This window comes from Nansenia antarctica (genome assembly GCF_963989245.1).
Source record: "Nansenia antarctica genome assembly, chromosome: 6".
Classification (NCBI taxonomy): Eukaryota; Metazoa; Chordata; class Actinopteri; order Argentiniformes; family Microstomatidae; genus Nansenia; species Nansenia antarctica.
In genome coordinates, this window is record NC_137676.1 from 45,561,155 (window position 1) to 45,574,237 (window position 13,083).

A 13,083-nucleotide genomic window follows, 5' to 3' on the forward strand; every position below is an offset into this window, starting at 1 on the left:
TGATAGGGCCAGGGGAGTCACAGAGTTAGATATGGGCAGCTTTTTTTCTGAAGGTGCTTGAATGAACAGGCCTTTGATGTTTCTAACAGAAAGCAACATGCTCTGTTGGGGCAATTATGAAAAGTGAAAGAACAGTGGAACAACGTTCTGTCTCTATTGAAGTAGCCCACGGTCAATGAGTTTTGTTTCAGATTTTATGGACTTTGGGATTCATTATGAATACCCAGTCAGACATGGGTTATGAAATGTGGTGTGAAAAGGCAGGAAATGACAGGCAAGAAATCAACATTTTGTGACGTGATCTAGTCACAATTTAAGCTCATTTTTTAAGCGCATTTTCAATAAATATTATTTGAGAATCAAATGGTACATAATATCCTGAATTGAAATTACCATTAAACAGACCCAGATTGTGCCTTTAAAGGACAAAGGAATTAATCATTAATTAATTAATTAATGACACCGCAGTTAAGTAATTAAGTAATTCACCGCAGTTAAGTAATTCAACAAAATTAATAGTTTTTTTAAAAGAAAATAATGTACTACCATTCTGGAAGTTAAAGTAATATTCCTGCCAGACATTCTCGTCGGCAATCAAAAAAATGTCACATCCACATAAATGCCTACATTTGAATAAGAATACAGGTGCCATCATTCACAGTGCCTCATTCTGGATGCATTCAGATTATGACAAACTTCAAGTCCTGATTTAGCTAAATCATAAGACTGTGTATATCACATTACTCCAGTTCTTTCAAAACAGTGCAAACATTAGAAAGAAAACATTAGGGCTGGGGCAAGAGGCAGTCTATCAGGGGTATGTAGTTTTAAAAAGGCAAACCTACATCCCATATTTACACTCTACAGAGTAACAGTTGAAAATAAACTCCATACTGTCCCAGACTGACAAAAAAAAAAAAAATTAACTGAAGGACATGTGCATACCCTGAGGGAGAGGATTAGATTCAGAGGTCATCTCTTAAATGTAAGTCTTGAAGAACAGACATCATGCAATGTTTTTATGGCAAGTACAAACAACTGAAGACTGTGTAAGGCCCTACTGTCTTCCCAATGTATCAGTGAGAGAGCTAGGCTTTTTAAGTATATGAATTGAGAGTAGCCAAACACCTAGGGATGGGATTTAACCAGGATGGAGCTGAGTGAAGCCCAATCCTTACCCATCCTCACACAGAACGTATCAGTGGGAAAAGTTCAGCCGTGATGCTGACACAAACAGCAGAGCAAGGCCTGTATTAGAGTCAGGTTAGCAAAGATAACACTATCAGCTTGATCCCCATGGGCACCAAATGCCGGGCCTAGCTGGCAAATAAAGCTACAGTGTCTTGACTCCTTGGCACATTAGCTCTGATTACAATGACCTTCATTATATCAGCTACCCTTATTACAACACGTAGAATGCGCCTCTCCCCAGGGCCAAACACAGTGGGGGAAAGAATAAGGGAAAGCAGTGTTTCAATGGGCTTGTGTTGCACTGTACAAGCTGAAGTGTGAGTGGTAATATACTGTACATAGCGCCTATACAACATCTTCATATTGCTGACCAATCAGTTTACCTGAACATATCTTCTTAGTGTTCCTGCTGGACAGCTCATTGTGCAGCAGTATAAATAATCCTCTTGGTAAATCTGGTGTTCCACAAGGCACTGTGTTGGGACCATTCCCTCTAATACATAGCAGGTAAAATAAATGATTTCCTTTCTAAAAATTTCAGAAGAACTCAATGACTAACAAAATCTAAATAATAAAATCCAGTTTTAATTTTGATAGGCTTTAATCTGTTTTTATAGGCTTTAATCTTTCCCCCAAAATAGATATATTTACACATGATCAACTCTTTGGCAATGCAGTGCTATACTGAATTAGACTACAGTTATTGTGTAACTTCTACAGTGTTTTGGAATTACCTATTTGCAGTCTGGCAACTTTTCTACTGGACCAGTGCTGGACCAGAGCCTTCACCAGAGGCTGAGGACGCCCTACCTCCACGTAATATACAGTACGCATATTAACCTCAATTTCCTGCCTAGTCCCCCCTCCACAGGCTACATGGTTGGCCTCAACATGCTCTTGGCAGCCGTTACTCCTCTGGTGTGGCTCTCATTGGGGCCTGACCACCCGGTGTGCGAGGGATTCTCTCCCACAGCAGCACTGCTCATCCCTCTAGAAGCCCCTGCTGTGCTTCTCACTGTCCCTATCTCCTGGCAGGTGACTCAAATGACAGACGTTACCCACAGAGACCTGCCTCTCCCCATTCACTTAGTACAGCTAAAAGACCACAAAACAGGATGAGTAGAACAGTGGGGGTCAGGGGACCATGCCTTCACTGTTTGTTTGGTGCTGAGGTGAGGAGGGGGTGGGAAAATCTGCTTGTTTTGGATTAAGAGCAAATCAAGAAAATGAAAGCATTACCAGAACGCCTTCAAATTTGAAACAAAACACCTGTAGAAAAAGGACACAAAAAACTACAAGGCGCCACAATATCATTCATAACGTCCTATTCATGAAGTCAATAATGAGTCAAATCATTGAGGAGGAATATGGCATACTGTAGCAATATAGCCAAGAGTGCGCTTAACAAAATCAGAGTTTAAGCCAAGTCAATCCCAGATGACAGTATGTTAAAAAAGCAAATAAAATTGTAACTTAATTACAGATTTATAATGAGCCACTGCACCATCGCCAAAAGCAGTAGTCCCATACCAAGGCAAATATGCACCTGCTGAATGCTCCCTGCTCATGGGTTTTCATAGCTTAATTAATCTAGGCCTTGGGGTATCATGACTCGTGTGTGCCGCTTGTGTGCATGTTTGAGACAATTAAGTTGTTCCAAGAAGCAGAGGCGCAACTTCTACACTGAGCACAGACTCTGATACTGCACTGTACAAGAGCTTTTTGTGATTTATGAAAAATGAGCCACATAGTAACATAATTAATAATTAATGTGAACATGTGTATTCATAAAACTATTGTATCTACTGTGCCTTGCTTATCTTAAACAATCATCTGTCCCTATAGCTTGCTGTATCACAAGCCAGACCCACGTTTACATAAAGATAGCTAAGTTAATTCAGTCGTTTATAAAAAGGTGTAATAGTATTCTATATTGAAGTGGATACTGATGACTATGCTAAGTTGCTACTCTAAGTATTATTGCGAAATCTAACATGTTGCAGTTACTTACCATGAGGCCTGTGAGAGGACTGTGAGAGAAGGCTGAAGATAACATCCAATGACAGTCACACATCGCATACAAACACACAGAAATATTGGAGGCAGGATATTCATGAGACTCACCTTCTAGCAGGGCAATACCTCCAGCTCCAGTACTTCTAAAACACTCCCTTTGGCTTCAGCTCATGACTGCTTAGGGACACTCGTTTCACTGCCATTTCTATAGGGGTAAAAAGGGAGAGTTTTGTATTAAATGCATTTACTTTTGATTTATTTACTTGGGTTTACTCCCCCAAATGAGCTACAATAATACATTGCATATGTTCACTAGTGAACTAATGTTGGTCAACATGCTGTGGTGTACTATCAATGGCAGCAACAGAATTTAACTAAGTGTTACAGTGGGCTGGAGAAGCTTTTCACACCAATACAGCTCCTCAGCAAAAGGTTTACACCGTCAGAACTGTAATATAAATATTTAATTTGCAAGTGTGATCCACTCGAACAAACCAATTATGCATTTACAGAGGAAAATACTTTGAATATTATGAAACCACTTATTGAGTCAATATATGACATTATCATCTATCTTGTGATCTTATTAGATTAGCTCTTTCAAGGGGAAATAAGGCACAATGTTTATAGCAAAAAACAATAAGCCTTCAGTGTTTATTGACCAATAAACTATTGCCAAAATGGGAATGAAAAAGCTTTAGGTTTTGTCAAGGCAAACCACTTCTGAATTACAGAACCAAGAGAGACATTTCTGGTCCATTTTGATGGAGTGCTCCCCCGAAAAAGACCTCATTTATGTAGTGCTCCCCCTAAAAAGACCTCATTTATGTAGTGCCACATTCCACACCGGGGTTAAATAAACTGTCTGAACCCACGCCATGAATGTATTGTCTGGTGGGACAGACATCGTTTTGGATACCACTTTATAACAACAACATATCCTTTCATGTTACTAAAGACCTAAACCTTCATTCAAAACATGATGCCCTTGGTGACCCCATGGATAAGTGCATAAAAAACTGCATGGAAAAGCTGCAGGGACTCATGCTTTAACTCTCATGCTTTAACTCTGGAGTTCATTCTACACAGTGGACAGCAGAGGCACATGTATGGCTTCACGGTAAGAGCATACTTTAATCAATGAACTATATGGAAACAAATCTTCATAGTTCCAAAATCTCCAATACTCATGTATCCTCATGAAATTGAACTTGATTGGAACAGTCATGCAATCCTCCATAGTTCTAATCCAGCTCCATATACAGTTAGGTCCATATATACATTATTATATATAATTTGGACTTGAATGTTTTTTATTTTAGCTGTTTACCAAAACATATTCAAGTTACAGTTATATAATAAATGTACTTAACTGCAGACACTCAGCTTTTATTTTAGGGTATTCACATCCAAATTGGAGGAAGGGTTTGGAATTACAGCTCTTTAATATGTAGCACCCTCTTTTTCAAGGGACCAAAAGCAATTAGACAATTGACTCAAAAGCTGTTTCATGGACATGTATGGGCTATTCCGTTGTTATTTCTTTATCAATTAAGCAGGTAAAAGGTCTGAATTGATGTGTGACTTTTGCATTTGGAAGCGGTTGCTGTGAACGCACAGCATGTGGTCAAAGGAACTCTCAAAGCAAGTGAAACAGGCCATCCTTAGGCTGCAAAAAGCAAAATAATAAAACATCAGAGAGATAGCGGGAACATTAGGAGTCGCCAAATCAACAGTTTGGTACATTCTGAGAATCAAAAGACCGCATTGGTGAGCTCTGCACCACAAAAAGGCCTTGACATCCACAGAAGACAACAGTGGTGGATGATCGCAGGATCCTTAAGTTTACATGGTAAAAAAAAAACTTCACAACATCCAGCCAAGTGAAGAACAGTCTCCAGGAGGTATGGATATCATTATCTAAGTCTACCATAAAGAGAAGACTTCACGAGAGCAAATACAGAGGGTTCACCACAAGGTGTAAACCATTAATAAGCCTGAAGAATAGAAAGACCAGAAAACATTTTTTTAAAAGCCAGCCCAGTTCTGGAAAAGCATTCATTGGACAGATGAAACTAAGTTCAACCTGTACCAGAATGATGGGAAGAAAAAAGTATGGAGAAGGCTTGGAATGGCTCATGATCCAAAGCATAAAACATGTAAAACACAGTGGAGGCAGTGTGATGGCATGGGCATGCATGGCATCAAATGACACCGAGTCACTAGTGTTTATTGATGATAAACAGAAGACAGAAGCAGTCAAATGAATTCTTAAGTGTTTAGGGATATACCGGTACTGTCTGCAAATTCAGCAAAGTTGATTGGACGGCGCTTCATAGTACAGATGGACAATGAAAACATGCAGTGCGAAAGCAACCCAGGAGGTTTTTAAGGCAAAGATGTGGAATATTCTGCAATGGCTGAGTCAATCGCTTGATCTCAACCCGATCGAGCATGCATTTCACTTGCTGAAGACAAAACTAAAGGCCCACGAACAAGCAACTGAAGACAGCTGCAGTAAAGGCCTGGCAAAGCATCACAGAGGAGGAAACCCAGCATTTGATGATGTCCATGGGTTCCAGACTTCAGGCAGTCATTGCCTACAAAGGATTCTTGACAACGTATTAAAAATTAGCATTTAATTTATGATTATAGTCATTTGTCCAATTACATTTGAGCCCCTGAAAATAGGGGATTTTGTATAAAAATGGTTGCAATTCCTAAATGTTTCATACAATATTGTTCAACCCCTTAAATTAAAGCTGAAATTCTGCACTTCAATTGCATCTCGATTGGTTAATTTCAAATCCATTGTGGTGATGTACAGAGCCAAAATTATGGAAATTGTATCACTGTCTAAATATTTCCGGACCTAATTGTAAAGTACAATGAGTTAAGATAAGAAAACGAACACATTCCTAATGACTGCTAATTACCAGTTTAAATGTAGTTGATAAATAAACAGAAAACTTAATAAATAAGATAATTATTACTGCTGCTAATTACATTACCCATTAAATTGCTAATGAGATTGACTTCATATACCACATATTACTGTACTTTAATGACAATTCCCCTACACTGTTTAAGATGGTGATACTTAGGATTAAGTGGCAAGGACAAGTCTTAAAGTGATATTAATAATTTCATAACGGTGCCACTACAGACATCTTTTGAATGATCTCATGATAATAAGATGATATTATGATTATAACTTTTACTTTTTTATTATGATTATACGTTTTTTGACATCATACATGGATGTCTCTGTCCATAAGCGTGGTATTCGATGTCAACCTAATCTGCTGTTAAATAGACACCTAAATTACACTCACTGGACACTTTATTAGGAACACCTGTACACCTTCTAATTCATTCAGGTGGTGTAATGGTGTGGGGAATGTTTTCTTTGCACACATTGGGCCAGTTAGTACCAATCAATCATCGCTTGAATGTCACAGCCTATTGTTGCTGACCATGTGCATGGCCACAATGTACCCATCGTCTAATGGCTACTTTCAGCATGATAAGGCACCATGTCACAAAGCAAAAGTTGTCTCAAACTGGTTTCAGGAACATGACAATTAGTTCAGTGTTCTTCAGTGGGCTTCCCAGTCACCGGATCTGAATCTAATATAACACTGTGCAGAACATGAGGTTCACAGCTTGAAAGTGCACCTGAAAAATCTACAGGAATTGCATGATGCAATCATGTCATCATGTACCAGAATCTCAAAGGAATGTTTCCAACATCTTGTGGAATCAATTCCGAGAATTTAGACTGTTTTGAGAGCAAAGGGAGGCCCTACCCAGTAGCATATTAGTATAGTGTTCCTAATAAAGTGTTCAGTGAGTGTAAGTAGTTTTTTCTTTTTTTGTCCAATTGATCCGCTATCAATATCAAAGATGTAATTTATTCAGTGAGAGCAGATGCGTTAGAAGGAATCACTCAGCTCTGTAAAGATCCAGGCAGAAGGTCTTGGATATGCTCTTTCTTTACTGAATTATAACAACCACGGTTTGGTGACATTAACTCACTGATCATTAATCCATGCATCTGATGACAGTGCAAGATACTGTCATTGCATCCAACTGATATCACAGGTGATGCTCACAGGTTCATCAAGTCAGACTGACATAAACCCAGGGTGGTTTAACACCATTTAGCCATGGTAGGTGTGTGGATATTTCTACAGTACCTAAGGTGCAACACACTACCATTAGCATATGCACCATATGAGAGTGGAGGTGGATGAGGAGAGTGTCTGAGTGCAAAGTAAAAGCAGGGTGGATTAGAGACATGTCTTCTACATGGCTTCTTCCTAATCCTGTCATCTGAGGTAAACACAAGATCAGGTGAGGCAACACTCCTGTCTGAGACACCTCTCCAGCACTGAATAATTATTTGGAAGGAATAATTATTTGGAGTAGAAAGGAACTTTAAGTGAACATTTGCCATTAGAGTAAAGAGGTACAGAGGTACTTGTCATTGGAGCAGAGGCCCTGAGAGAGAAACTGACTTCTAAATTGAAGTCACTGGCACTCAGTCCTAAGCACCAGGCCAAAAACCTGGGTGTCATCATTGATTCCAATTTTACTTTAGATGCCCACATCAGGAATGTAACCAAAACTGCATTCTATCACATATTGCCAGAGTGGGTCCGTTTCTCTCCCAGCCCAGGCCAATACTGAGATACTAGTGCACGCTTTTATCACTAGCAGGCTGGACTATTGTAATGCTCTCCTCTGTAGTCTACCTAAAAAGCCATTGATCAACTCCGGCTTGTACAAAATTCAGCTGCTCATGTTTTAACCAGGGCCAGAAGGAGAGTACACATTACACTTGTTTTAAAATCGCTGCACTGGCTACCTGTTAGTCATAGAATTGATTTTAAGATTCTTTTATTTTTAGTTTACAAAGGCACTACATGGTCTCGTTCCCGACTACATGTCGGACATAGTTTTAGAATAGGATCTCTCAGGTCTCTCAGGTCCTCAGGTACTGGTCTCTTGATTGTTCCAGGGGACCGGACAAAGACCCATGGCGAGGTCGCCTTTAACCACTATGGCCCTAGACTTTGGATGGCTTCTGGGAGGATTTGAGGGTGGCAGAGAGTATGGATATTTTTTAAAGTACGCTTAAAACACACATTTTTAGCCTGGCCTTTACCTAGTGTCTTTGTCAACTTGCACTTATACCCCGATTTCTTATCTCCTAATTTTTGTTGTTCTTCGTTTTATTCCTGGTCTTATTATTATGTCTATTTTTCTCATCTCCTATTGTTTTATTGTATTGTGGTTTATTTACTATTGTTCAGCACTTGGAGTTGCATTCAATGCATGACTTGTGCTATACGTTTGATTGACTGATTGATTAGCTCCAAATCAACACGACAAACTCTAAAGCAGTAAAAGAAAAAGAAATAGGTTTTTGTGAATTACAACTAATTTCATATTTTGTCACAGATCATTATGTACAATTCTACATTCATTTAATTCTCAGACAAGGTCCAAACTGACTGTCAACAGGTTATTCAGAAACAAGTTTCATGATTTCCAAAAAGGTAGTAGATTAGTCTAAACCACTGAAACAACAGCAATGTACTGTATGTGACTGTGAAAGAATGCTGTCACGTTTTGTTCCAGCCTCACTCCCCTAAGATCCGGTTAGAGCGAAGGCAAAGAAAGAAGAAAGAAACAACAAAACCAGAAAGGAACATTCATTGCGTGTTTGAAGACGGTGCTGATATTTTTTTAAAAATCCAATCATTATGTAAAAACAGGTTTTGATGTGTCATGACATGAAATGTTTTTCATTACATTTTTCAAGCATGACCTCACAATCTGCAAAAATGTACACACCCATGGAACAGGTACTTGAGGTGAAACAAAACGAAAAGTGCCAGGAATATTTCATATCTAAATGGGACATGTGTGGTATTATTCATTAAATGATGCTATCTTTTTCTAGGACATAAAAAACGATTAAATAAAAAGAAAAAAGTGTTTTTTCACACTGTGTAAGTTCAGGATGTGTTTATAAAGATCTGTTGAGATCAGAGTCAGCATGACAAGCACGCAAAGATCAGTTTGATGCTGCTAAAAGGTACAGGGGCTAAGCTTATAAAGCCCTCATTCTGCCTATAGTACCCTTGCCATAATGCCATAGTTACTGTTTACACACGGTTTGTTCTTTGCTCTCCAACAAGATATGACAATGAAAATGTGTACAATGTACAATATAACATCAAAGTATTGTTTTTCTTTAAGGGATACCATGATCAAGTGATTAATACACTAGCAGTGACGCCTCTGCATTTATGTGTGATACTGGGTAAATGTTGTTCAGATAAATGTAAAAGTTTCTGTATTTCTGAACCACTGGGTGGGGGGGGGGGTTAAAGTTAGAAAAAAGTGTGAAATGTATGAAAGGGGATTTAGATTTCAGTTTCCGGGACGTTGCTTCAGAAAGAGCATGGACTGTGTCAGAAGAAATGCTTAATACTCATATGTTATACAGCCTTGTTTATTTATGTTGTTGTTTGCTATAAACAATGGTATAAAATAGCTCATGTGTTTTTTTATTCCAGTAGGGTTAGTGGTCAACAGTTAGCTTTTAGTCTTTCCTGTTTCTAGTGTTATGGAGACATTGATACTGTACTTGGATATCCATTTCAAATAATTATACCACTTCTGACTCTCAGTACACAATGGATTTGACCTTAGAAGTTAAAAAGAGAAACACAATCAAAAGCTAGGTCTTTGACAAGGAAGAATCTAAGTTACATAAGGTTAGATATTACCTAAATCTGTTTTGAAAGCCTCGTCTGAACATGTGAATAAAAGAATCCTCTGAAAAGTGTGTACCATTTTGATAAACCACTGATAAACCACTGATAAAAAGAGGATCACAGGAAACCGTAAGATGTTAACCATTAACTGACTGCAAGTTAAACATCTTTGGATAAAATATCATCAATTTTCATCCATTGAGCTAATCCAACCTGTTAACTGAGGTAATCGATGTGTGCATTCATCTTGAAAATATGATCAGAAAATAAAATAACTACTGTGTAATGAAAGGTTACAAATTACACAAAATCGCTATGTTTTTCTTTTATTGAGAAAGCTCTTAGTTGCTTATATTTGGACCACATCTAATATCATTGCTCCTGGGAGCTTAAATCTGGTGCAAATCAAACAAAGTCAGATTACAGTGTAGATAAGGTATTTGAAGATTTGTTTGAGGTAGCCTCTGTAGTCATCTGCTTTCACTGAGGTTTTATCGCTTTTTTGATTCATTTTCTTTTCACAAAGAAGTACAGGTACAGGAAGATAAGGGAACATTAGTTTTCAAATGGTAAGAGGGGCACTTGGTGGGAGAAATATATGAGATATGCATATGAAAGCTTTGAAAGTAGTACATGAGAGTTTTTGCAGATTTGTTGTCACATTTGAAGACCGGGTTGACAGAGTTTATCATAACATCTGAACCTGAATGGCAAGATTTCTAGTCTATTGTACCATGCTCATCTTCACATTGCCCTGAAGCAAGAATGTACAAAATATGTACCAAAAAAACACACAACCACCCACCATTTACTATAGGAGTACCATTCCTGACAGCAGAGTGTCTCTTTCCGACAAAAGTAGCATAATATTTCAACTGGTTGATGCTGATGCAATTGTGTTGATCTATGAAATGACACACCTATACCATGCTTGTCTCACACTGGTTAATTACTTAAAACAGATTGTTATCTGCCTCTTTTCTTGCGGGATAATGGATCAGACACAAGATGCGATCAAACTTCTATCTCCCTCCAGATGTCATGTGATCTCTCATTCTTTTGTCTATTAATGATTTCAAAGGCTTCCAACCATTATTGCTTTTATTCTCTGAAATAAAATCCAGCTGCTCTCTTTGTTGTGTGTGTGTGTGTGTGTGTGTGTGTGTGTGTGTGTGTGTGTGTGTGTGTGTGTGTGTGTGTGTGTGTGTGTGTGCTTAAGAATAAAAGAGAGTGTTGGATGAAGCCCCTTCTTTCCCTTTTCCCAGAATAAAAATTACTATAACAGCCAAAATCAAATAGTAATTGCACCTTCATTTATCTTAGGAAAGCTAGATATGCTACAGGGAAAACAACTTTTTGGTCTAAAACGTTTTGAGTATGATTAGTAGTGATAACGCATACAAACAGTTTACTTCCCTCAAGCTGGTTCTATCACCAGTAGGGCCTAACCATTTTGTGTGAAAATGTGTGGTGTGTACTGTGTGTTTGTGGACGTGTTGTGCATGCAAGGAGTGGTTCTGTCTTTTATAGGAAAATTTACACCCGTGCTGTGATTTATATAAATCAGTAGTGCCCACAAAGCAGTAAAACTCTAATTGTTTCTTCCATTTTGAATGTCTACCGTCCATTAAGGATGCAGTGGGTAATAAAGAGGACTTTTAATCAATCCTCTCTTGTTGATGAGTTGATGTGTGAATGGGCCTTCCTACCTGACAATGTTACAGTATGGTTTATTTTCTAACTGAGAACAAAGGGATAGAGGTAGCGCAATTCACTGTTGTGGCGTTATGTTGCCTGTTCGTAATCTTGACGGAAAGTAAGTAAACATAAAATGAGTTTTGGAATAATTTCATTGACAATATCAGTGTTTTTATATGTGATGGGCTTTAGCCTGTCAATTCCTCTTGATCAGTTTTGATTGAATATGGCCAAAACATTATCCTGTTAAAGTGCATATCCGAGGATACTGATTGGAATACTCTCATCTTCTAAGTGCTGCTTATCGGCCTTTGCAGTATTATGGAGCTATTTTAGAGTGAGTATAGAAGCGTGGCATGTCACCCCCAATGGCCTCCATTGCCGTCTCTGTGCTGACCCCTTCATTCTCAGATTAGACCAGGCGACCCTTCCTCGACCGGCTGGCACGACCACAGTAAATCCTGGAGGCTGCTCATGCTAGGGACCTTGGGTAATTAATAAAATCCCCATTACATGCCTTGTGCCCGTTGTTTGCTATTTCAACACCCCATTTGTGCCACGATTACAGTCATTATCAGTCACCGCCATTAATTCTCTACCCGATGCCAGAACTGCATACTAATAAATTGGGCTCTAAAAAATGTTACCTTTCAAGGAGTTGGTGTTGGAGCCGGGCCAGGAAGTGCCACTCCAGATTAGGAGTCATCTGGTGACTCGGAAAGGGGCCTTTGAATAGTGGGCTGCTGCATCTTTGGAGATAGTTCAAATTTCCCCTTTGATTATTTTCTCTTCCCCTCCAAAATGAATCTTTATTAAGCTTAAATCCTAAATAAAATGAAATTAGCAGACTGCAAAATATTGCTTTCTTTTCTGACTCTATTCCCCCGTGCCTCCATGCAAATTATAATGCTTATTTATGTAAATGAGGTGTCGTCTTTAATTAGTTTAGCTTGAAGGCATTAAAATACATGTATTCTTTCCCCAAAAATGATTTGTTTTGTTGCTCTCTTCGGTTTAGGTTCAAAATGAGTGATTATGCCAACTAAAGCTTTGTTAATTTCATAGTTTTCCTTTTTTTTTGGAGTATTATCTTCTCCACCCACTTCCTGGAAAGAGTGTATTCTCTCTGTGAAATTGAGATGCCTCTTCAGGCAGTGCTCAGAGCACTATTCTGTAAAGTCCTTCTGGAGGACCCAGGTTGAAACCACATGGTAGGAAGGTCTCAGATCTACCTACTCCTAGAGCTGTAATCCACCACAGTGCCTTTATCTAATCCACACCATACCTGCAGAGGAGCTACTTCAATGTTATCTAAACACTATGTTGTTTGCCTACATAGACATGTGTATAATGCAGTTACAGAACACATAAGACATTTCAAGACTAT